Raw genomic sequence first — 27186 nt, forward strand, 5'->3', positions numbered from 1 at the left:
GAATCACGAGTTTTCGGAGCACTGCTCCTTTATCAGGTGAGTGGAGGTAGGTTCACAAACACGGCATATTTGGCAAAAACACAATTGCAAGATAATTACAGATTGGAATGTGAAGAATGGTTGGAATACGAGTAATCAGGTGATCAAATCTTTACATCTTTACAGTGTGCATGGAGAGAGAGATAATCACAGATGAAAAAAGTGTAAGTTGTCTCAAGGCAGGACCGTTAGTAGGATTTTGCAAACCCAGGCAGTATGTTGGGGGTTACAAGTAATGTGACATGAGCCCAAGATCCCAGTTGAGGCCATCCTCATGCGGAACTTGGCTATCAGTTTCTGCTCAACAGTTCTGCGTTTTTGTGTGTCTTGAAGACCATCTTGGAGAACGCTTATCCAAAGATCGGAGGCTGAATGCCCGTGACCGCTGAAATGTTCCCCAACTGGAAGGGAACACTCATTGTTGGTTCATCTGTTGTCATAGCGTCTGCATGGTTTTGCCAATGTACCACGCCTCCTTTCCTGCAGCATATGAAGTAGACAATGTTGGCTGAGTCACATGAGTATGTGAGTACGTGCCATGATGGTGATATCCATGTTGATAATCCAAGATGTCTTGCAGAGGTTGCTGCCGCGGTATTGTGGTCACTGTTCTGAAGGCTGGACAGTTTGCTGGAAACAGTGGTCTGTTTGAGGGTGGCCAGTTTTTGAGGAGCCCTATGCACTGCTCCATTATTGAATGGGTGGCAACATGGGCCTCATTATATCAGGTCTCCGCATCAGTCTCGGGTCTCCGCATCAGTCTCAGGCCTCCGCTCAGGCATGAGCAGCCAAGTCTGAAGCCATGTCCCCCATGAGCCATCCCTGCACCCTGGGTTCTTCCTCAAAGACCTCCGGGATATCAGAACTCCTCGATATGAAGTCTCCCTGCACGCTGCCGGGGTGTCAGGCACAGACGTGCTTGCTGTCCAGCTCATGGTCACACACCAACTGCACGTCTATTGAGTGGAAGCCCTTTCTGTTCATGAATCTCCCTGGATTCCTCACCGGGGGGCCTCGAGGGCAACATGGGTGCCCCCTGCACATCTGGTATTCCTGCGATGGCCCAAATCCTGCAGCCCGGGCTTCCTGCTGGGCGGAGTCCAGGTCAAATTTAATATACTGGCCAGCCTGGGCATACGGGAACTTTGACACAATTGTAGATGGATGGCTGGGAATTTGCATAAAGGTCTCCACTGGCGGTCTGGAAAGACCCAGTGGCGTAAAAGATTAAGACGGCCGTCATTTTCACAGCCATAGGAGTGGGTGTCCCCCACCCACCTCCCCCCTCCCCCGCCACCACCCTGAGGTGCCAGGTCCTACAATAAATGGCACAGGTGTCCTTTCGGAGCCAGAGCCAATGTCTGTCAATTGCTCGAAGGACACCCATGTGCGGAACTGACGAGGTCTCCTTCGCCCCCTCCATTTCAGCCATAAAGATTGATCAGAGAAGTTTGGGCTGTTTTCATTGGTGAAGAAACGGTAGTGAGGATATCCGATCAAGATATTCAAAATCACGAGGGGGCTGGGCAGAGTGGACAGGAGAAACTGTTTCCATTGGTGGAGGAATGGAGAACCAGGAGGCACAGGGTTAAGGTCATTGGCAAAATAGTGACTTGAGTGATTAGAATCTGGGAGGCGCTGCCTGAGAGTGTGCTGGAGGTTCATTCAAAGTGGTCAAGAGGAAATTTGAATATTATCTGAAAAGAAAGAATGTGCAGTGGCGCAGGGGGGTGGGGGGAGGGGGGGTGGAGTGGCATTAGTTGAGTTGCCCCTTTGGAGAGCCAGTGCAGACAAGATGGGCCACATGGCCACTTCCTGTGCTGGAACAATTCTGAGATCTTGTGATTCTCCAATTCCACAGTGATTCTGGCAGGTAAATTTCAATATAGTATAAATCTATAAATGTAATTGTCTCTCATGCACAGACTGTTTAAATAAGACCAGAGTATCTGCATTGGGGAAACTCTTCACATGGCGCTGTTAGTCATCAACAATCCCACCACACTACATACCACAACAGTATCAGAACAAGAGTTACAGAGCTCCTCTCCAACTCTGATCAGAATCCCCTTCCAGTTTCATTCACTGCCAATTATCCCTTCCAACAACAATAAGAAACTTCACAAAACTCTTTGGCAAAGATTTTTAAATTCAGTCTCCAAACTCTATCCCAAATAATGGTGTCCTGGTCTAGGCAGCACACACTGGTTTCTGTGCTCCAACCGGACACTCCTGAGGGTCTTTAAAAATTCATTCCCCAGGCATTGCTGGCTGGCCAGAATTTATTGCCCATCCCTAGCTATCCTTGTTCAGAGGGCAGCTGAGACTTAACCGTATTGCTGTGGCTCAGGAGTCACAAGTTGGCCAGACCAGGAAAGAATGGCAGATTTCCTTCCCCAAAAGGATATTAGTTATCTTTCTCTTGTGGGACAGGCTCTGTATTGATAGAGGTGTATACACCTACCTGATGGAGGTGTATAAGATGTTGAAAGGTATTGATCAAATGGATTCTCAGAGGCTTTTTCCCAGGGCTGAAATGGTCACCACAAGAGGACACAGGTTTAAGGTGCTGGGGAGTAGCTACAGAGGAAATGTCAGGGGTAAGTTTTTCACCCAGAGGGTGGTGGGTGCGTGGAATCGGCTGCCAGCAGTGGTGGTGGAGGCGGATTCGATAGGATCTTTTAAGAGACTTTTGGATAAGTGCATGGAACTTAGTAAGATAGAGGGTTATAGGTAAGCCTCGTAGGTAGGGACATGTCAGCACAACTTGTGGGTCGAAGGGCCTGTTTGTGCTGTAGTTTTTCTATGGTTTCTATGTATTTAAGATCTGAAACATGAGGTAAATATATATTTCAGATATATATTTTTTTTTTCTTTACTTACTATCACAAGCAGGATTATAGTAACATCGCAATGAAGTTACTGTAAAAATCCACCAGTCGCCACACTCCGGTGCCTGTTCAGGTACACTGAGGGAGAATTTAGCATGGCTGTTGCACCTAACCAGCATGTCTTTCAGACTGTGGGAGGAAACTAGAGTACCCGGAGGAAACCCACACAGACATGGAGAGACCGTGCAGACTCCGTACAGTGATCCAATCCAGGAATTGAACCTGGATCCCTGGCACTGTGAGGTAGCAGTGCTAACTATTGTGCCACCACACCACCCTATATTTCTATCTATTTCTATAGCACCAGGCATAAGCACACACTAAGTTAGCAACACCTCCACCCAAGCCATTTGGTGAGTGGGACCTGGTGGATGTTCAATGATCAGCTCAGAAGAGTAAAGATTCACAGCTTCAAGCGGTGTTTACAAACATAGAACCCTGCAGTGCAGTAAAGGAAGTTTACTATGGCGAATCCTCCCCAAGTATATTGCAAGTTTTCTGGAAGCAAAAGGAATGACTGGGGTGGGGGAAATTGACAAGTGAACCCTATGCAGCTGCCAGCAGTACTAGGGAGTCCATTGCAAAAAGAAAAAGGGGACAGTACTTTAACCCTTGCTACATTCCTCCCTCTCTTTAGCTCTGGAGAAGAGAGTCATACAGACTGGAAACATTATCTATTGTCTCTCTCCACAGATGTTGCCAGACCTGCTGGGTTTATCCAGCATTTTTCTGTTTTTGTTTCAGATTCACAGAACCATTTTGTTTTTAGTTTAATCCTTTGTTTACTGGCTTCCTCTCAATGTTATCCTCTTGTTAGGTGTGGGAAGAGGTCCCCTCTTCCCATACCTTCTTGTAACCCAGTCATGATGCAGAAGTTAATACCCGTGGTAATGTATTGATTGCTAATAGCCACCACACACACACCTTCGCAACTTGACACTGGAACTGTGAAATCATTCTCCCGCCTCCCTGTGCCCCTTGAAACTCACCCTCCAGCAGGTTCCCATTCCAATCCACCCCATTTCTGCATTTATTTGTACACGGCTTCACTTAGACATCAGGCTTTGAGAGTCAGGATATAACCCTGAGATCGGGGGTTCATGCTCTCTGGAACCTGGCTGCCTGGTCTCTGTGGGTGTCATCCCATACTGTTGGACCAGTCCCAACTATGTTTAAATCATGTTTATTTGTCCCTGCTCCTTTAGCTGCTGTTATTGCAATCTGTTGGGGCGGGTGGGAGAGGAGGTGGGATGGGGGGGATGCAGTCAATGGTGTAAATTGGATCTTCTCAGATAGACTTCATAATGAGGTGGAGATGCTGGTGTTAGACTGGGGTGGGCAAAGTAAGAAGTTTGACAATACCAGATTTATTTGGGATCACGAGCTTTTGGAATGCTGCCCCTTCATCAGGTGAGTGGAGAGGTAGGGTCACAAACACAGCATATATAGGCAAAGCCACAACTGCAAGATAATACAGATTGGAATGTGAAGAATGGTTGAAATGTGAGTCTTTACAGGTAATCAAGCCTTCATGGGTACAAACAGTGTGTAAGGAGAGGGGTGATAACCACAGACTTCAGAATAATTTGGATTATTCTCTAAAAGGGAAAGATCTTGGGCATGTAGTGAGTTCATTGTAACTGAGGAGATTCCAAAGATGTGCAGATTAAATTGATTGGCCATGCTAAATTGCCCCTTAGTGTGTTTGGGGGGCTGAGGGGGATTATCAGGGTAAATATGTCTGGGGGATCGGGCCTGGGTGGGATTGCTGTGGGTGCTTAGGCTTGATGGGCGAATGGCCTCCTTCTGCACTGTAGGGGATTCTATGATTCATTCCAGGAAATTCTGATACTTGGGACCAGTTCTGGTTCAGGTTGCCCACTGGACTTTGGTAAGCGGGTTATTCTCCATGATTCGAACTGGACATCAACCCTAGGGGCAGGAGCATTGTGGCACCTTCCCCTGCAACCTGGGCTAGTTATCTTATTCTGATGTTCCCTCCCCACACACCTGGACCGTGCCACAATGAGAGAGTTCTCTCTCTCTCTGGCCAGCTGGGTGATATTTATTCTCAGAACTCAAACGTAACTCGAACCCACTCATGAAAACATGAAATTCCAACGCTTGCTGACTCTGTCAAGACAAATCATAAACCGAGTGGAAACGAGACCAAATTTACCGGCTTCCAAAGGGAAAAAAGAACAAAAATTTGAGTCCGGTAAAATAATATTTATAAAACAGCGATGGACCCACTCAATTGATTCTCTAACAATGGAGGTGGAGTCTACCTGCAATAATGGGACACCTCAGTCCCGGGGATAAAACCCAAGCTGGATTTGCCAGGGCAACCGCTGGGCTTGGCTGTTCATTGGTGAATCATTTCACACAGCGAAGCTGCGTGTGCATTAACCAGATTGCCCTGTTCTAATCCAACATGTTGTCTTCTCTCTCACTCTCTCTTAGTGTGTCCCCGTTATATCTTTCCACCGCCTCCCTGACACCCCATTTACTGCCCAGGTTCGCTCCGCTCTGCTCAGTTGGAGTGACTCCCCATCACTCTTGCACTGGGGTGTTCAGCATCAAGTTTCCTGGAAATGCCCAAGGTAACTGCACCTCTCCAAAACTGACCTTCCCTGTCAATCCCACAACTTCCCCCTTGTGCCCAGGCCTCTCTCTCTCTCCCTCTCTCAATACAACAAAAACAGAAGATGCATTTTCCTGTCTCTATAATCTCTGGCCTGAGTATACTCACTACAGAGCACCCACAACCCTCCCATGTAGGGAAATCCTAAAACACTCAGAATACATTCTCTCTTTTTGTTTCAGATTGCATCATCCACAGTGTTTTGCATTTACCCTGCCCTCTGCAACTGGGACCCAACGCTGCTTTCTGGGAATTGGCAGATTTTGAGTCTATATGGTGCCCTGTGTGGTTAAATGTAACATGATGATGTTAGCAATTACCAATAATTAAACCAATGAAGGCAGAGTGATTTTTTTGTTTCACTTCATAAAAAGGGACTGGAGAAGCTACAGCTCCCCTTAACCCTGCTCCATCTGCCAGATTTCCATAATCCCTGATTCCCTTTAGATTCCGGCCTGAATATAGTCACCTCTCAGCAGCCACAACATTCACGTGTGGAGGATCCCCAAAACATTCATAATCCTGAATGAAGTCATCTCTCCTCACCTCAGTCCTAAATGACCCACCTCTCATCCTGGGCGGCACAGTGGCACAGTGGTTAGCACTGCTGCCTCAGAGTGCCAGGAACCTGGGTCAGTTTCTGGCTTGAGTCACCCTCTGTGTGGAGTTTGCACATTCTCCCCATGTCTGCATGGGTTACGTCCGGTTTCCTCCCACAGTCTGAAAGATGTGCTGGTTAGATGCATTTACCTGAACAGGTGCCAGAGTGTGTGGCGACTAGAGGAATTTCACAGTAACTTCATTGCAGTGTTAATGTAAGCTTTACTTGTGACTGATAAATAAACTTTAACCTTATTTACTTTAAAAGAAAGGAGGTCATTTAACTGTAGCCAAAGAGAAAATGCTGGAAAATCTCAGCATCGGTAAAGAGAGAAAAGAGCTGATGTTTGGAGTCCAGATGACCTTTTGTCAAAGCTAAAAGACATAGAAAATGGGAGATATTTAGACTGCAGGGGGAGGGAATGAAAGGTGAGTCATAGCCAAAGATATAAGGGGAAAGGCTGCTAATAGCAGTCCATAGAGAGAATAAAGTGTGTGAATGGCCAAAGGGCAGAGAAGCTGAAATCAGAGGATAAGGTGTGATAGATGAAGATGTGGGGGAATGGGTGGGAGAGAGATAAAATTCAGAAAAAGGGAGAGAGGGGAAGCAAAGGGGGAGAAAATGCAGGGAAAGTGGGGGGTAAAGTAGGGGTATCAGAGTCCAGCATCTGCAGTAATTTGTTGTTATCATTTAACTGTAGGCTTTGCGAACAGAGGAAACAAACCTCTCGGTATCTCCCTTGTCAAGCCCTTTTAGAATCTGACATGATACAATCAGGCTATTCCGGCAAACTCTTGTAAAGAGAGTATGGACCTTTTCTGCTCAACCCGTCTCCTCATAGAATAACCCGCTCAAGTCAGGCGCCAATGCACAGAGCTCCTTCATTGCACGCTATCTGAAGCCAGTATCATCCTTTCCCAAGCGCAGGACCCCACACTGTACACAATCTTCCAGGTGCAGTCTCACCGAAACCCTCTACAATTAAGTGCAGCAAGATTCCCCTTCACTTGTACTCCAACCCACTTGCAACGGAGGCCAATGTACTATTTGCCTTGATTGCTGGCAGTGCACTGTTTGTGCTTTTGTGTACAGTGGGACCCAGATCCCTCTGAACGTCGGCATTTATTTTAAAATTCTGTTTCTCTATTCTTCCGAGCTGGTCGAATAACTTCACATCCCCACCACCGCAGCACCCCCCAACACCTCCCCCCCCCCACCCCCCATCACCACCTTATACACTCCAAACCTGCAATTTCCCTGGGCTGACTCCTCGTGTATCTCCTCCCCAGTTGCAGAGAATGGCACTGGAGCGAGATTCGCTAAAAATCGAGATCTGCAGAAATTGAGATTTGCTGAAATCGACACACGAGAAACAAAAATGCGCGTTATAGCGGTTTTAAACAAAACTTGAGTTTCAAAGCAGTTGGGCTTCACGCGAGGACTTTCGGTTTCAGACCAGCCTCGCAGTTGCAATAAGAAACAGTTACTTGGACCCACACACACACACAAAAATGACACATTACTGTATCCAACACGTTTGAAGTTGTGCAAACATTATGCTGTGGTTTTGGGAAATTTGAATTGGGGAAAAGGCACCGTTTGCCTCTGCCTCGGGGTTTTGATTTGTGTCCAACACGGAGCATCCTGTTGCAGAGGGGCATTTTCACATTATTTTTCAGCTCAGTGTTTCTTTGCACCGCGGCGTGTTGATGTAATCTTGTGCCATTTATAAACGTCGTCGGGCTGTCAACGATCCACGACTTTCTAACCGCGCCGCTTCCTTAATGAGGATCAGATTGTTTCCAAACCAGCCATAAAAGAAACTGGTTCGACGTCAAACTTTAATTCGTTCAGTGATGACAGGGGGGAGAGAGGCACATTAACTAATGCTTCCTCACGACCCTCGGCAGAGGGAGGAATTGCTGCATATTTATGCTGCTGTCAAGATCTCAGGGTAGTGAGAGAGAGAGAGAGAGGGAGGGAGAGGGAGGGAGGGAGCTTGGTGAGTGTCAACAGAGTTGGATGAGGGTGAAGGGATAGGTAAGTCGCTGCTGACTGGACCCACACATAGGGGGGCTGAGGCGGCTGGACATCAGGCAATATCACGGTGGATGCAGGTAAGTGGCTAATGCATACCTGCATCTGGCTGTTTAAAAGGAGACTTGTGCTGTTGCTTTTATTCCCAGTTTTCAGATTCCCCCTCTGGAGGGTCGAGGCGGATGTGCAGAGAGCCAATACTGAGAGAGGCCAGTATTGTCTCACCACAATAGACAAAAACACATTGACTTGCCGAATTCGGAATCCAATCTTTGGAGTGAAATAGAAAAGGAAGGGGCTAAAGTTGGTGCATTCGTTACCTTTGGTGCTACTTAACTCACCAGGAAGGAACGGATCACACATTATTACACTAGACAGCGAGGTTCTTGTCTTTGCAGCTGAATGCCCCCGAGAACCGAAAGCGGTATTAGATTCTATGTGTTACAGCGCTGGAATGTGGCACAGGGATCTGTCTTTTTTTGAGGGGAGGAATGGGGAGGGGGGGTTGGTGTTATCCATGTGCAAAGTTAAAATTTGAAAGGGTGGAATGCACTCCCCGCGGAAGAGTGGAGAGTCTGTGGAAAGATTCTACCCAAGTTTGCTCGCTCTGTTGTGGACCTTTCTTCCATCTCATGGTTCTCGGAAGAGAACATTGGCCATTAGTCAATGGCAGGTACTTTTTAGAAGGCTGAATTGCATGTTCCTGCTCCTAATTTCTGTGTTTCTACTTTCTGTTTCCATTTCTGCTCCTAATCACAAGCAAGTGCTTGCTGCACACAGAGATCATTTGGACTAACAAGTGTGGCGTTGTGTCTTTAGGTTTAGCCACGGCGCGGCTGAGTTTGTCCTCGCCATGAGAGAATCAGCTAACTTGTCCCTTTAGATGGTCATAGATCGGTGAAGATACATACTTTCACTGCCGGCGAGAGCCGTGGAGGAGGTGGGGGGAGCTGGCGGGGGTGGGGGGGGGAGCGGTGGTGTGGTTGGAGTGGTTCACCTTCCTAAACAAGATCAAGCTCCCTAATGCAAAGAGAATCCTGAAGTTAATTCTGATGTTATTTTTGCCTGGAAGACTTTCTTTCTTCCTGAGCCCCGCTGCTTCAGAAGCACTGACGGTTCGGCAATGATCTACTGGGCTGAATTCGTTCTGTCGTGTTGCAAACTTACTAAAAACTGCCTCAAAGAGGCAGGGTCTGAAACGAGGACCGGGACCTTTATTTATTCAGTCAGGTAACCCCAGAGAAGGCTCACTTTTTACTTGATAACATGTTGCATTGTTGTAGCGCCGTTAGCACGACATCTTCCCTCCCTCCCCCCATCCCCCCACCGCCCAAAGGAGCCTCATGTTATCACCCAGACAGGACATGGACCCCCCCCCCCCCAGAAGTATTAAGGCAGTTGAGCTAAAGTTTGGTCAGAGAGATCGATTTTAAGGAATACCTTAACGTGAGATGAGAGAGGGAGAGGGTGTCAGGAGCTGGTGGGGTGGAAGTTTCTAAAGCTTGGGGTCCAGTGTTGGGGACAGCGGACACCAGAGACCGGAGTGGGAGGGAGGCAAAGTTACAGAGGGGATCTTTAGATGATTGTGGAGCTGCTGGAGAAGACATGGATGGGGTAGGGGGAGGGCAGAGAAGCCATGGGTGTCAGCACTGCTGCCTCACAGCACCAGGGAGCCGGGTTCGATTCCCGGCTTGGGTCACCGTCTGTATGGAGATTGTCAATTCTCCCCGTGTCTGCTTGGGTTTCCTCCGAGTGCTCTGGTTTCCTCCCACAGTCCAAAGGGCTGATTGGTCATACTAAATTGCCCCTTAGTATGGGGGGGGGGTGGAATTTAGCAGGGTAAACGTTTGGAAATAGGGCCTGGGTGGGTACAGACGCGATGGGCCGAATGGCCTATTTCTGCACTGTAGGGATTCTATGATACACGAGGATGAGCATTTTAACTTCAAGGCGTCAAGTGAGAGCAAGATGCTGTCTGGGTTGAGGGGTGAGTGGGGTCTGGCAGGCTGCACTGAGTGATCTTACACCTCCGCAAAGGTATTTTATTTTCCAATTTACCCATTGATGGTCCCGTGTGCAAAGACTATCCTAAGCAGACTGGCTCTTGTCCGGTGATTCCCGGCACCGCAGGAAGGGCCCTGACTGCATGTGTTATTGGTGCGGCCAGATCACCTTCCATTGCCCTGTAAAACCAGTGGACTCAGTTCAGATCCAGCTTCCAAAGTAAAGCTGTAACTGAGTCCGGAGGTACAGCTTCACAACTGAAAAAGGCTGAATGAAGACCGGGGAACCAAGAGTTCGTCAGGCGCTTGTTTAAATGTGTGTGCGGAAAGGAGTCACATTTAATTCTGAAGATTAAAAAGACGGACCAGTTTTTAAGAACAGAAAACGTTCGCTTGCTCTGAACAGCCAACCCAACCATTCCCCAGTTGCATGTTTACCATCATACCTTTTTTTCTTCCCCCCCCCCCAGTACTTATATCACATTTGGTTACATTTGACTTATCTCTGTCTCACCAGGGACACAGTAAGGCAGGAACATCCCGTGCAGCGACAAGTTCAACTCCGCCAGCTGCCATTCAGCATGGTCCTCAGAATTAGGGGACATCATTCATAAAATAAAGTCACACATTGGCACGCACTGCCCTCATCCCTGGAGATTGTCAAGAATGTTCCTTACATTTAGGATTGCTTCTGTGAACGCCAAAGTTTGCGGATAGGAACCCCCTCCACCCCCCCCCCCCCCCCCCAAACCTCCACTCTCTTCCCCACTTCTCTGGTTCAAGGTTAGCGGATAAAATGACTAACGCGAATTCTCTTCATACTGGGTAAACGAATGGGGGAAAAACACAAAGAAATCCCACAACACCAGTTTTAAAGTCCAAAGACAAATGAATGGGGGAACAGTCGGATACGTAGCTCTCATGGTGGACAGAATTGTTTGCCCTCGCAGGGTAGCCGGCAGGTGCCCATTAGCAGCTGGTGACATTGTACACCTGCCCATTGGGATAGTTAGTGGCCAGCTTAGTCGAGTGAAGAGTCTGTGCGAAACTTTCTGGCATTTACTGGTGTGAAAGAGGGAGGTGGGTTCCTTCATGAGCAGACGCGGCTGTATAGTTAGAAGACCAATAAAGGATTGGAATGGCTTCACCTCCCCCCACCCCCCCCACCCCCCACTCACCGCGCTCCCCCCCCCCAAACAAAAAGTTTGTGTATTTATCAATTTTTTGAGAAAAATTTTGTTTTTCAATCAAAATCTACTGGGTGTCGAGTTAAAGATTTGGCACTCTTCACCTCTGACTACATTCCACACTGACATGGAAAGGGCGATTAAAGGGCAGATTGTCTGTTTTCTGAGATTAGGATGATTTAGGAGAAACGGATAATTCAGAAGTGATTTTTATTTCGGTCTTCGGTAAGAGCGCGCTCTTGTGGCGAGTGGAAGATGAGGGTATGGTCTTCACTGGGCACTTTCAGAGCGAGAGGAATGGAGAACTTGCAACAGGATGGAGGGTAAAAGCAAATTACTGCGGATGCTGGAATCTGAAATTAAAAGCAAAAATGCTGGAAAATCTCAGCAGGTTTGGCAGCATCTGTAAGGAGAGAAAAGAAACCTGACGTTTCGAGTCCAGATGACCCTTTGTCAAAGCTTTAGAACATAGAACAGGACAGTGCAGGTCCTTTGGCCCTCGATGTTGACAAAGCTCTCAGACCTCACAAAGCTATGACAAAGGTTCATCTGGACTGTTTGGTAAACAGGGAAATTTTGTTTTTGTTTCAGATGAACGCTTGACAATATTCATATGAGTGACAAAAGCTGTAGCTAATGCTGTTAGGCAGGCTCTGAGGAAAAGTGTTAATTATAAATTGATGCTAATTGTGGTAGTGTACATCCTTAACATTTCGAAAGATGTTTTCCTGACATGCCAGCAAGGTCGTTGACTCTTAAATGCCCAACAACCCATTCAGTTCAAAGGCAGTTAGGGATGGGAATAAATGCTGGCCCAGTGAAGCCCACACCCCAAGGAGAATAAAAATAAGAACGGAAGAAAAACTTGCATTTACATAGAGCACTTTTCATATTTTTAAGATGCCCCAAAAGTGGTTTGTAGTTAATGAAATACTTTAAAGAAGTATTGGGTGAAATTTTACCACTCTTCACATCTACGGCATCTTCTGGGCCAGCCAATGGCGCACCATCACCACAGATTTCCTAGTGGCTGGGGGTGGATTGAATAAGACATCCCATGGACAGTGGTGGGACCAGAGCATCCTGCCACTGACCGATCGCGGGCCGCGGCCCGCCACTGGGAAATACACCTTGAGGGCAGCTGGAGAATCTGACCCGTAGTCACTGTCGTAAGGTAGGAAGTGCAGCAGGCATTTTGTGCATAGCACAGATAGTAATAAGATAATGGTCAGGTAGTCAGTCCGTTTTTCTTCCAAGGTATGTTCATTGAGAGATATTAGCCAGGGCACCAAGAATAGCCACCTGCTTGTCTCCAAATAGCGTTATGTTAGTTTTTATCCCCACTTGAGAGGGCAAATGGAGCCTTAATTTAACATCATAGCTGAAACTGGAGCACTCCCTCAGTACTGCAACAATGTCAAGGCACTGCTTTGTTTCCAATGCTGCTCCCCCCACTCATCTCAGCAGAAGCAATGTTAAGATATTTTGGAGACAGTTATAAGGGACAGTTCATCCACAGCTATATTTGCATTATCTGTCTCTCACTGGCCACTCCTGGTGGTGAATATCCCTCTTAGGCTTGGGCTTTGCTGCTCTGCTTTTTTCTGACAGATAACTTTGACCCTAAGTTGCATTCTCACATGTTCAGATTTGGGTGAGGGAGGTGTGGCTGGGTTACTGTGGAACACCTAGGCTACACTCGTGTAGTGCCACAATAGATGTGAATTCTTGGGTCACAAATGTAATCAACAAATTCTTATTGAACAGTTCATTTTGGGTCTTTGCAACAAACTAACTATTGTAGTATTTACTAACTGATTTGCATGAGTAGGTTATATACTTTTCTGAAAACAGCTGTGAAATGTACTGGAAACTAACACGGAAGAGAAAATGGTTAATCAGTAGTGTAAATTAATTGCATCCCGTAGAGGAGAGGATGGCCTAGTGGTATTATCAATAGTCTATTAGTCCAGAAACTCAGCTAATGTTCTGGCGAACCAGGTTCGACTCCCACCAGAGCAGATAGTGGAATTTGAATCCAATAAAAAATGGAATTAAGAATTGACTGATGACCATGAAACTATTGTCAGTTGTCAGAAAAACCCATCCAGTTCACTAATGTCCTTTAGGGAAGGAAATCTGCTGTCCTTACCTGGTCTGGCCTACATGTGACTCCAGATGGAGTCACTCTCAGGCAACTAGGGATGGGCAATAAATGCTGACAAAGCCAGTGATGCCCATGTCCCACAGAAGAATAGTAAAAAGATTGTTTTGTGAAACATTTCAAAATTATTCCGCTTATAAAAGGGATTCAGGCTATAACCAATATAATAATTTTTAAAAAACTAACCCTGTTCTCAAATGTCATGAATACAGTGGGAGAGGAGAACAACCAGAAACAAGTTAATTGTCCCTGTTCTGACAATGAAGGATCATCGATCTGAAACATTGTTTCTTGCTCCACAGATGGTGCCTGACCTGCTGAGTGTTTCCACCATTGTCTCTTTTTCTTTCAGGTTTCCAGCATCCATGATCTTTTGCTTTTGTTTCATTGTTAGATTGGCAGGCACGTGTGTAACTTACCGCAAAGTCGGATGATGATCTGGGGAGTATGCCATTTGAAGAGATTACCTGAGTGAACCTTGCTAGACAAATACGTGAATGTTGCCATGTCACTAAATTTCAAACACAAAAGACTCAATCAGTTCCTTTGGCATCGAATGATGAGTGTAATGACCAATTAACAAAGTTTTTTTGTTGTTTCGGGAGGACAATTTCCTTCTTGACAGCAAAGTGTCTTTTTAAATCAGGTTGAAAAGGTATATGCAAGTTATCTAAGATGACAGGCTACGTGGAAGAGATGAGTGTGATGATAAAGGTGTGGTAAATAATACATTGTTGTGAGATTTGGATGGTAAAAACAGCCCTGCCAAATTGTGGTTACTTGTTTGACTTTTCTATAGAATGCCTAGGAGGAGGCCATTTGGCCCATTGAGTGTGCACCGATCACAATCCCACCCAGGCCGTATTTTCGTAACCCCACATATTTACCCCACTAATCTCCTGACACTAGGGTCAATTTAGCATAGCCAAACAGCACATTTTTGGATTGTGAGAGGAAACCGGAGCACCCGGAGGAAACCCACGCAGACATAGGGAGAACGTGCAAACTCCGCACAGACAATCACCCGAGGCAGAACTGAACCTGAATCTCCAGCGCTGTGAGGAAGTAGTGCTAACCACTGTGCCACCACGCCGCCCCAATGTTCCAGCACCTTATTTTGTCAGAGCAATACTGCAAGATTAACAGCCACGTAGCGATGTGCAGCAATCTACAGATAGAGCAAATTATAACCAAACCTAACCTTGCTATGGAATGCTTTTGTTTCAGGAGAGCTTTTAGGAGCAGGAACAAAGAGAGGACATCTAAAATGAATGGGTAAACGTCAAAAGGAGAACAGTAGGGATTTAGAGCTAAAGATTTGTCGAAGTACCTTTTTGGGCATGCAGGCTTTTCATTTTGAGGTCATCTTGCACCCTGTTCTGTTGAAGCAACACCACATGGAAACTTGGCACAGCCTCCTCAATTGGCTGACTGTAATACATAAAATGGATAAAACTTTACTTCAGTCTTTATATATATTATATATATATTTCAAAATTACAACCTCTCATAATCTAAAATAATGCACCGTACAAGTACTGAAAAATGGTGCAACTTGCCTTCCTCAGAACAAAGGCTTTTTAAACTGTTACCAAAATCCATTAACTAATTCAGAGGAAAGACTCCACTGCCTCCCTGCCACCGCCTGAAAAATTGTTAAATCCTGAACACGGTTTCTAGTCCAAGACCAACCTGACACAGGATGAATCATAATCTCTGCCAACAACCCAAATTCCAATCTTTACTGCCTTTGGTCAGAATTAATCTGCCTTTGACCCAATGTCTGGGTAGGATTTTCCTTCCTTCCCCCGCTCCCGCTTGTACGCTTTGCATCGGTGACCTGCCATTGGCCGGCGGTGGGATCTTCTTGCCCTGTCGCTGTCAACTGGGTTTCCTGTTGTTCGTGTCATCCACTGCCAGGGAACCCACGGCGAGGGGTTGCCATTGTCAGGACCAGAAGATCTCACCCCATGTTCCTATCACCTGGGAAGATCCCCACACGATGGCCCACACCACAGCTTTACCGACAAACAGAAGTTAAGTGAAGCATAATTAAAAAGGTCTAACAGAAATACAAGAGACCTAAAATCCCTTTAGTGAATCCACCCTTTAGTGGACAATTTTGTTGATGAACATAATGTAACTTCCTAATCTAATCCATTTGCCTTATTCCATTACTGCAGTAATATTTTCATCTGTTATTCTATTCCTATTTTTGTATTGATGATGTAGGTCTGACATCAGATATCCTACAATAAATAATTGTGTAACATCATGTACATCTGACATAATTGGTACATGAGGATGTATTTTGAAGCTAAGACCAATGTCCCATCAATGGCTATTGTCACCAATAGCTGGTATTTTTATCTTTGTTGTTCTTTTGTGGAAAGATATGAAAATGTTTGTCAGAAATGTGAACCTCTGTAACAGCTCTACAAGCTGTTCAGACAGTGGGGCTGAGTCATTCCCAAAATAGGCAACATGTTATGTAGCTTTTCATTCAAATCATTCCTTTTAGTAAAATTTACCTGCCCATGAGCAAGGATATGCAGTTTAACAAGTGAAGCTGAGAGAAAAACACAATGTGTCACCTGGAATGGGACAGTTCAGGTCCAATGTATTGTTATTTCCGCTATATGATTGTTACATAACATTCCCGCTTTCCTTTATATGCCACGTGTTGGGAATTTCTCTCCCTGAGTTACCAAGACCATGCAATTAGATCCTTCCTGATCCCAAGTAAAGCCACTGTACTGTGCTGTACTTTTAGTTACATGATACAGGCAAACAAATTGATCCCCTTTCTGTGCGCACCCAGACAAACCTGGAGCTACCCAAGTAATCCTGTCCACATGTGCCATGTAAGCAGGCTCTTGGTCATAGTGTGACACATGGCAATGAATTTCACCCCATGTGTTCCATTTGTAGTATAGGTTAAGGCTTTTCCCCTTCCTTTAGGATAGGATTATCTAGGACCAACCCTCACACGACCATGTTACTGTTCCCTAGACAGAGGACACTCCTGTTTCACTGGGTATACCTGCAGTTCACAGATTCCAGTTGTAGGTTGGTAAGTGGACATCGCTCATACTCCTCCCTCTTGGGATATCAGAGTGGCGATCGTGACCAGAAGCTGTCATGATCTAATTTACACACTCCTTTTTCTTCTTCCTTGCTGTTGGCGCTTCACAGATGGCACTTGCATCATTTACATTGTCACTACCATTACTATTATCACACCCCCCCCATTGTAGGATTGATAGCAGCTCCTCATGATCCCATACAATTGGCATGATTTGATCCGAATGCCTTAATAAAGTCTGAATGGTGAGGTATTTTGCTTTCGGACATTGCTAACTTCCTGTGGTTAACATGGAACCATTTTAACCACTTAGGCAACAATGCCGCATGTACCATTGGGTTAAACCTGTCTAGTTGGCCTTTAATACAGGGGTTCAAGCACTTGCACCCTTACATCATTTTGCGCTATCACCTTTGCATCATGTTTTACACAAAACAGCTGGCCAAATAGTCTCCTTTTACACTGGAGGGATACTGCTGATGGACTGCTTAAATATCCGTGGAGTCACAGTGCTGAACATTCATCAGCAAACGTCACCACCCCTGACCTTATGATGGAAGGAAGGCCATTGATGGAGCAGGTGAAGATGGTTGGGCCTAGGACATCACCCTGAGGAGCTCCTGCAGTGATGAGATGAATTACCTTAAAGAACCACAACTTTCTCCCTTCATGTTGGGTATGACTCCAATCAGAGTCTTTTCCTGATTCCCACTGACCTCAGTTTTGCCAGGGCTCCTTAATGCCACACCCAGTCAAATGCTATCTTGATGTCAAGGACAATTATTGTCATTTCACATCTGGGGTTCAGTTTGACTGTAATGAGGTCAGGAGCTGAGTGGTGTTGGCAAAACTCAAATTGAGTGTCAGTGACTAAGTTATTGTTAAGCAAATGTGGTTTGATAGGACTGTAGTTTATCTTTTGCAACACTTTACAGATTATTGAGAGTATGCTGATGGGGCTGTAATTGTCTTGTTGGAATTGTCTTGCTTTTTGTGTACAGGACATGCCTGGGCAACTTTCCACATTGCCAGTGTTATAGCTATTCTGGAACAGCTTGGTTAGGGGCATGGCAAGTTCTGTGGCACAAGACTTCAGTACTATTGCTGGAATATTGTAAGGGTCTATGGTCTTTGCAATATCCAGTGCCTTCAGCCGTTTCTTGACAGCATGTGGAGTGAATCAAATTGGCTGAAGATTGACATTTGTGATGCTGATGGCTTCTGGAGGAGGCCAAAATTAATAATAGCACTTCTGTTGCGAATGTTGCAGCCTTGCGTTTGCACTGATGTGCAGGGTACAGATAAAGATGGGAATATTTGTGGAGCCTCCTCCTCCAGTGAGTTGTTTAATTGTCCACCATCATTCACAACTGGATGTGGTCGGACTGCAGAATTTAGATCTGATCCATTGGTTGTGCAGTCTCTAAACGCTCTCTATTACTTGCTGCTTCCACTGTTTAGCACACAAGTAGTCATGTGTTGTAGCGTTACGAGGTTGACACCTCAGTTTCAGATGTGCCTGGTGCTGCTCTTGGCATGGCCCCCCCTGCATTCTTCATTGAAACTTCAAGGAAAACGGACAGCAGCATCTATGGAAGTGATGATGACGCAGAAGAAGAGCCATGAGTTCTTGATGGGACCTTGTTTTTAAATGACTGCTTTAAAAACCCATCATAATGGAAAAGTTATTGAACATGGCTGCTGAACATCAGATGTACATTTTTTTAATTGCCATGCTGATTACTGTAAATTGGAAAAAGACTTCTATAATATGATTAATATTTGCTATCAAATATATATTTGTTGTGGAGGGTTGATCCCTTGGCTAGGTGGTAATGGTAGAGTGGGGGATATGCCATGCCATGGGGCTACAGATTATCCTTAAGTACAATTCTGTTGCTCTTGATGATCCACAATGCTTCATGTTTGCCCATACTTGAGTTACTAGATCTGTTCAACATCTATCCCTTTTAGCACCTTAGTAGTGCCATGCAGCATGATAGAGGATATCCTCAATGTGAAGATGGGACTTTGCCTCCACAAGGGCTATGCATTGCCAATACTGTCATGGACAGATGAATCTGTGGTTATGGTCCAGGTCAGAAGCTCCAAAGTGTTTTATGAAGCCTGCCTGAATCAGAAGTTTTGCATTTTGAATTGGGCTAGGATAAGCATGAGATGCTTCACTTCAGGTATGACTCAAGTGACCCACTGAGGAGCTTTTATCAAATAAAGTTTATTTAAGAATATAGTTAACACGTATAATAAGAAAATTAGCAATAACTTTTATCAATTACAAAGAAGAAACGAACAATAATGTTAATGATAACCTTTAATGAATATGTACGAGCTGCCCCAATCAAAAGCAACCTTCATAGACAAAAGACCCTTTTCACAGGTTTAATACAGCATAGACTAATGCTCACTTGAGACTGTAGGGATTCTATCAATCTATAGAAAAGTTGATCAAGTATTCACAATCTGGCAGGACTGTTTTCATGCAGTTAATGCATGCACAAAAAATCTTCCTATTTAAGAGGGTAACAGAGGGCTGTAACTCTTTTACTTAGAAAACATGGAGGAACAGTGTCACATGACTGCCAATTAGTTTTTTTAACAAGAAAAAAACACTTATTAAACATAAATAGTTTGATAATAATATAATACTCCTCCACTTCCCCCTTGGTTTTACAAATATGTGCAGATTTCAAAGGTAACGCCCCTGTCTGAAATGAAATAGCCAATGCCACTCAATCGATTTTCTGTGGATTTCTCCTCAGATCCCCCAGATGTTTGTCACATGAGTGTTTCCGAGATCCAGGCTCAAAAACACATGTTTTGAAATCTTCTTCCTAAACCACTGCTTCTTCTCAGCTGTTTTCATCAAGAATCCATCTCCAGGATTTCCAACATTCCACCAGACAAATCTTCCTCTCCACTGTTTTAACAAGGATCAGCCATCTCTAGGTTTTCCAACTCTCCTCTCAGGATTCCTTCTTCCTGAAAGCGTTTACACAAACCAGATCCAGCCACAATTATTTCAACTAACATCTTACAAACTGTGGTAAAATATCACAAACCTTAGAACGACTTCCAATATCTTTCTGGCTTCTCACCAGCCAAAGCCTCCTCAATGCTATTGGTGAGTTCGCTGAACAATATCCTATTCTAGTTCTAGACTGTTCTGTTTCTTTAACTTCAGGCTCCCTGGAAACTCCTCTTCATTTCTCTAGTTTCCTTAATGAGCTGCCCTTCAGATTTTTAGCTCTTGCCTTCTTTGATTCTTCCTCCGTTGTATGGTTTTTCTTCTAGCAGCTCTGAGAGATGATCCCTCTCTCTTTGCAAAACTACACCTCTGGCTTCCAGATAAATATTAAACTCAAAAAGTTCTTCTCCCTAAAGGTAGTCCAGATTGTTAAGCAATATCTCTTTCATTCTCCAAGCTCTTATTTACTTTTCACACTGTTAACTCTCTCAGCACAATAGAAATAAGGCTTTAACTGAAGCTAAAACTCCTATACATGGAAATACCTTTGTCTAATGTGCATCTAACTATAGGTTTATCCTTCCTTACACAGCAGTACTAAATAAAGCCCATTTTAATCTATAAGACAAAGGCAAAACATGGCAAAGGCGAGATTCTGAAACAAAAAGAGAAAATGCTAGAAAATCTCAGTAGGTCTGACAGCATCTGACAGCACAAAGGGTCATCCAGACTCAAAACGTTGACTCGATTCTCTCTCTACAGATGATGCCAGACCTGCTGAGATTTTCTAGTATTTTCTATTTTTGTTGCAGATTCCAGCATCCGCAGTATTTTGCCTTTATCTTAGTGTTTAACTCACTGCTGCTTCTCTTCAAGCAACGCCTACACAGTTCAACTACTGCTCTTTCTCCAACAGAATTTCCGTCTCTCTCTCTCTCTTTTACCCTGAACAAGGGTCATCCAGATTCGAAACATTGGCTGTCAGACCTGCCGAGATTTTCCAGCATTTTCTGTTTTTTGTGTCATTTTAATCTATACCTTATTTCTAATAGTTAACAATACAAAAATAGATTTTAAAACTACCTCTGTTTTCCTGATACGCCAGCAAGGTGGTTGACTCTTAAATGCCCAACAACCCATTCAGTTCAAAGGCAATTAAGGACGGGAATAAATACTGGCCCAGTGACACCCACATCCCAAAAAGAAAAAGAGCAGAAGAAAAACTTGAATTTATATAGAGTACTTTTCATGTTTTTAGGATGCCACAAAAGTGGTTTGTAGCTAATGAAGCACTTTATAGAATTATTGGGTGGAATTTTACTACTCTTCACACCTATGGCATCTTCTGGGCCAGCCAACGGCGCACCACCATCATAGATTTCCCAGTGGCTGGGGGTGGATTGAATAAGACATCCCATGGACAGTGGTGGGACCAGAGCATCCCACCACTGACCGATCGCGGGCCACTGCCCGCCACTGGGAAATACACCTTGAGGGCAGCTGGAGAATCTGACCCGTAGTCACTGCCGTAAGGTAGGAGGTGCAGCAGGCGTTTTGTGCATAGCACAGATAGTAATAGGAGAATGATCAGGTAGTCAGTCTGTTTTTCTTCCAAGGGATGTTCATTGAGAGATATTAGCCAGGGCACCAGGAATAGCCACCTGCTTGTCTCCAAATAGTGTTATGTTAGTTTTTATCCCCACTTGAGAGGGCAAATGGAGCTTTAATTTAACATCATAGCTGAAACTGGAGCACTCCCTCAGTACTGCAACAATGTCAAGGCACTGCTTTGTTTCCAATGCTGCTCACCCCACTTATCTCAGCAGAAGCAATGTTAAGATATTTTGGAGACAGTTATAAGGAACAGTTCATCTCACATTTATACGTGCATTATCTGTCTCTCACTGGCCACTTCTGATGGTGAACATCCCTCTAAGCCTTGGCTTTAAGCTTGGGCTTTGCTGCTCTGCTTTTTTCTGACAGATAACTTTGGGACAGTCAACCCGAAGTTGCATTCTCACATGTTCAGATTTGGGTGAGGGAGGTGTGGCTGGGTTACTGTGAAACACCTAGGCTACACTCATGTAGTGCCACAATAGGTGTGAATCCTTAGGTCACAAATGTAATCAACAAATTCTTATTGAAGATAGTCATTTTGGCTCTCTGCAACAAACTAACTATTGTAGTATTTACAAACTGATTTGCATAAGTAGGTTATATACTTTTCTGAAAACAGCTGTGAAATGTACTGGAAACTAACACGGAAGAGAAAATCTTTAATCAGTAGTATAAATTGCATCCCACAGAGGAGAGGATGGCCTAGTAGTATTATCGCTAGTCTATAAGCCCAGAAGCTCAGCTAATGTTCTGGTAATCCAGGTTCAAGTCCTGCCACAGCAGATGGTGGAATTTAAATTCAATAAAAAATGGAATTCAGAATCTATTGATGACCATGAAACTATTGTCAGTTGTCAGAAAAACCCATCCAGTTCACTAATGCCCTTTAGGGAAGGAAATCTGCTGTCCTTACCTGGTCTGGCCTACATGTGACTCCAGATGCACGGCCATATGGTTGACTCTTGTGGTTAACTGCTCTCGGGCAACTAGGGATGGGCAATAAATGCTGACAAAGCCAGTGATGCCCATGTCCCACAGAAGAATAGTAAAAAGATTGTTATGTGAAACATTTCAAAATTATTCCGCTTATAAAAGGGATTCAGGCTATAACCAATATAATAATTTAAAAAAACTAACCCTGTTCTCAAACGTCATGAATACAGTGGAAGAGGAGAACAACAACCAGAAACAAGTTAATTGTCCCTGTTCTGACAATGAAGGATCATCGATCTGAAACATTGCTTCTTGCTCCATAGATGGTGCCTGACCTGCTGAGTGTTTCCACCATTGTCTCTTTTTATTTCAGGTTTCCAGCATCCATGACCTTTTGCTTTTGTTTCATTGTTAGATTGGCAGGCACGTGTGTAACTTACTGCAAAGTCGGATGATGATCTGGGGAGTATGCCATTTGAAGAGATTACCTGAGTGAACCTTGCTAGACAAATACGTGAATGTTGCCATGTCACTAAATTTCAAACACAAAAGACTCAATCAGTTCCTCTGGCATCAAATGATGAGTGTAATGACCATTCATGAGGGATAAGTCCTGCCTCACAAATTTGATTGAATTCTTTGAGGAGGTAACTAAGTGTGTGGACAAAGGTAGAGCAGTTGATGTCGTATACATGGATTTTAGTAAGGCGTTTGATAAGGTTCCCCATGAAGAAGATAAGGATGTGTGGGATAGAAGGAAATTTGGCTGATTGGATAAGTAACTGGCTGTCTTATAGAAGGCAGAGGGTGGTGGTGGAAGGAAAACTTTCAGACTGGAGGCCAGTTACCAGCGGTATTCCACAGGGTCAATGCTGAGTCCTCTGCTATTTGTGATTTTTATCAATGACTTGGAGGAGGGGGCTGAAGGGTGGGTTAGTAAATTTGCTGATGACACCAAGATTGGTGGAGTAGTGGGTGAGGTGGAGGGCTCTTGCAGGCTGCAAAGAGACATTGATAGGATGCAGAGCTCGGCAGAAAAGTGGCCCAGCTCTGGTAAGTGTGAGGTGATTCATTTTGGTAGGACAAACTTGAATGCAGATTCCAGGGTCAACGGCAGGGTTCTAAGGAATGTGGAGGAACAGAGAGGTCTTGGGGTTCATATCCACTGATCTCTGAAGGTTGCCACGCAAGTGGATAGAGCCGTGAAGAAGTCTTATAGTGTGTTACTGTTTATTAACAGGAGGTTTGAGTTTAAGAGCTGTGGGGTTATGCTGCAACAATACCAGACGTTGGTGAGACCACATTTGGAATATTGTGTTCAGTTCTGGTCACCTCACTATAAGAAGGATGTGGAAGCATTGGAGAGAGTGCAGAGGAGATTTACCAGGATGCTGCCTGGTTTGGAGGGTTGGTCTTATGAGGAAAGGATGAGGGAGCTGGGGCTTTTCTCTTTGGAGTGGAGGAGAATGAGAGGGGACTTAATAGAGGTTTATAAGATGATGAGAGGAATTCATAGAGTGGACATGCAGAGACTATTTCCTCAGGTGGATGTAACTGTTACTATGGGGCATAACTATAAGGTTCATGGTGGGAGATATAGGAGGGATGCCCGAGGTAGATTTTTCACTCAGAGAGTGGTTGGGCTGTGGAATAGACTGCCTGCTGTGATAGTGGAGTCGGAAACTTTCGGAACTTTCAAGCAGTTATTGGATAGGCACATGGAGCACACCAGAATTATAGGGAGTGTGATAGCTTGAGCTTGGGATTAGACATAGCTCGGCACAACATTTAGGGCTGAAAGGCCTGTACTGTGCTGTAATGTTCTATGTTATATGTTCAATTAACAAAGCTTTTTTGTTGTTTCGGAAGGACAATTTCCTTCTTGATGGCAAAGCATCTTTTTAAATCAGGTTAAAAAAGTATATGCAACTTATCTAAGATGACAGGCTACGTGGGAGACGAGATGAGTGTGATGATAACAGTGTGGCAAATTATACATTGCTGTGAAATTTGTATGGTAAAAAGGTTCTTTCCAAATATGAAAATTCTTATGTGACTACACATAATGTATCTTGACAATCCTGTTTTTAAAACAATGTTAACTTGTAACTTCAAAAATGCTGATGCCATTCTTTCTACTAGCTGTAACCTGTTCTCTGTATTGGTTCTAAAGTATTATTAATTTTGGCCTCCTCCAGAGGTCATCTTCAGCCAATTTGATTCACTCCACATGCTGTCAGGAAACGGCTGAAGGCACTGGATACTGCAAAGACTATAGACCCTCACAATATTCCAGCAATAGTACTGAAGAACTTGCCATGCCCCTAACCAAGCTGTTCCAGAATAGCTATAACACTGGCAATGTGGAAAGTTGCCCAGGCATGTCCTGTACACAAAAAGCAAGACAATTCCAACAAGACAATTACAGCCCCATTAGCATACTCTCAATAATCAGTAAAGTGTTGGAAAAGGTAAACAACAGTATTATCAAACCACATTCCAGAGTCAATGTTGAGGATGCCAAGGGCATGTCCTTCCCAACTGTATACCACTGTGCCACTACCTCTGCTGGAATCGTGATGACAGTGTCTGGGACATTATCTGTAACATATAATTCCTTGAACATGACAGTGTAGTGTTGTTGCTTGATATGGCAGAAGCTCCCAGATGTTACTGAGGGGATTTTGTAGGATCTACATAACTAAATTTTCAAATTCAAGTTCCACCATCTACTGCAGTGGGATTTGAACCCAGGTCCTCAGAGAATTACCTTAGGTCTTTGGATCACTAGTCCAGTGACAATACTACTATGCCACTGCTTCTCCTCAAAGTCCTCAAAAGAAGCCCATCCAGCAGAACTCATGTGTGACTTTGACCTTCAGCGAGTTAGCTCCTAGGCTCTGTTCCCTGCCCTGGCAGAGGGCTACTCGTAACTGGTATCTCGCCACAGACAAATCATGCATGTAAGCTATCCCTTAAAAGATATAAAGCATCAGTACTTGAATTAATAGCTACCAATGTGAGAGTGCATAGTGGTGGCTGAAATTTTACTATGCTGCCCGCCAACGGGAATCGGAGCAGGCAAGAGGCGGACAGTAGGAAGATCTGTTGATCTTGGGTGGGATTTTATGGTTTTGGGACAAGTGAGGCTATAAAATCCACGCACCCCGCCTCCCCCGGCCTTTCTATATCACCTGCCTCTTCCTTCTTTTCCACCACATGCTCTTCTACCCCTACCCAACCGAGTGGCAGTTCTTGGATATTTGAATGGAGAAAGGCACAAGGATAGGATTGCAGTAAAGGAACGCATGGGATGTGTGCTTACACCATCCATGACTTGTAACTCAGAAGAGTGTGTGATGAGAGAAAGGGAAATATGAGAAGGAGGATTATGTACAAGAATACAATCATCTTCGATGATTTCAACCTTGTCACTGTCCACAGTCTCATCCATGGTATCATCCACTGGGGTAAAGGCCTATAGTGGTGTCTGTACCCCATTGAGACAGGTGACTTGCATGCACCTTGTTCCATGAGAGAAAGAGATGTGTGTCATTGAAGATGGTGCAATGTGTTTGTGTAATGTGGGTTGTTTTAATTGAATTGCGGTCAGAGCGTAAAATTGTGAGATGTGGAGTGAGGATTGCATCACTGCAAGTGTGTGAAGCTATGAACATTATAAATAAGTTATGACTGATTGATATTGGTGGTGAGTTGATGATGGTGTTGTCTATTGAGCCGAGTGTGAGGCCAACGGTGCAGTTGACAAGATATGGTATTTCTTCCTCTTGCAGTCTCTTGGAGTGAGGAAGGCACTAGCCACAAAGTACAGCCAATAGCAAGAACCTGTGAGTCTTTTAACATGGGGAGGATGTTGCTGTGCATCTACTATATGGTTCTGGCTGATCAGGAGACGCATCCACTCTTACCATAGGCATATTGGAAGGATTTACAGGTTGATCATTTTTCTCCAGCCGCAATGCACCTCCCTTTAAGTAGTGCAGACCTCTTGCCCATTTGAGGCCTCTGATCAGGAATGCCACTATTCAGCTGTGCACCAAGCACTGCTACCTATACAGTATTCAAATTGGTAGGTGCCTTCATCAAAACGAACAGATACAGGTAATCCCACAATGTGATCCATCACCTAGTTTGAGGCCCTGTTTGATTTCATGACCTGAATGTCAAGGGAAAGGAATGATTGTGCAATTCTAATGACATTTTCCCCACACTATGTTTGTTGTTTCGGCCTATGATAACATGTTGCCCATTGGTACCCAGAGCAATTATCAGGTCAATCTCAGCCACCACTTTGCCAGTTTTGACCAACAATTGAAATTCCAAATGATCCTATTTCTTCTCTTTGCACAGAGGGATCTGCTAGGAACATCAATCATTTTGTATTTTTATTTCAGATTTACTATGTTTGCAGAGTTTTCCTTTCATCATGAGGAGTCTTCCAGTTATCAGTTTCTCCCATTGAAGGCTTTGGCTGTGAGTTCTATTGTTAATAGGGTTTGAATCTGTAGTTATTTATCTGCATTTATGAAGAGGGACACAAGGGAAAAAAATCTAATGAATATAAATGCTATATGGAAACGTAGATCCCCTGTGTAAAATAGTAATTATTGTGAGGAACAGAGCAAACAAACATCTGGTACAAGTTAATCAGTTTTGTTTTGAAGGAGAAAAATATAATGCTGGACACGTGCCTGGAGTTAGAAGTATCAAAAATATTTAGACAAAGCCTGTATAAAATATAGTTGAATAAACGTATAATCCATGTCCAACAACCTGCTCTGAAAACTCTGACAGCTGTGACAAAGTCTATACAATGGCTACGACAATCCACGATAATCTAAATTGATCAGAAACCATACGTTCACCCCTGACGGATGGTCGTCACAATTGCATACTCATACACACAAGCACACAATAAGAAGAAGGGAAAGAAAAGAGTTTTATAATTAAGAATTAAACTAAAAAAAGGAAACAAAGA

General features: G+C 44.3%; 1 protein-coding gene across 1 annotated transcript in view; it reads left to right on the forward strand.

The window, feature by feature from the left end:
- Positions 1-8192: 8192 nt before the first annotated feature.
- nos1 (nitric oxide synthase 1 (neuronal)) overlaps positions 8193-27186 on the forward strand; it is a 90221-nt gene continuing 71227 nt past the window's right edge. Inside the window, exon 1 of the mRNA XM_080208418.1 lies at positions 8193-8292. The gene's annotated coding sequence lies outside the window, so the exon portion shown is untranslated. The remainder of the gene's footprint in view (positions 8293-27186) is intronic.

The sequence above is a fragment of the Carcharhinus amblyrhynchos genome, chromosome 20 (genome assembly GCF_965287045.1).
Source record: "Carcharhinus amblyrhynchos chromosome 20, sCarAmb.v2.hapA, whole genome shotgun sequence".
Classification (NCBI taxonomy): Eukaryota; Metazoa; Chordata; class Chondrichthyes; order Carcharhiniformes; family Carcharhinidae; genus Carcharhinus; species Carcharhinus amblyrhynchos.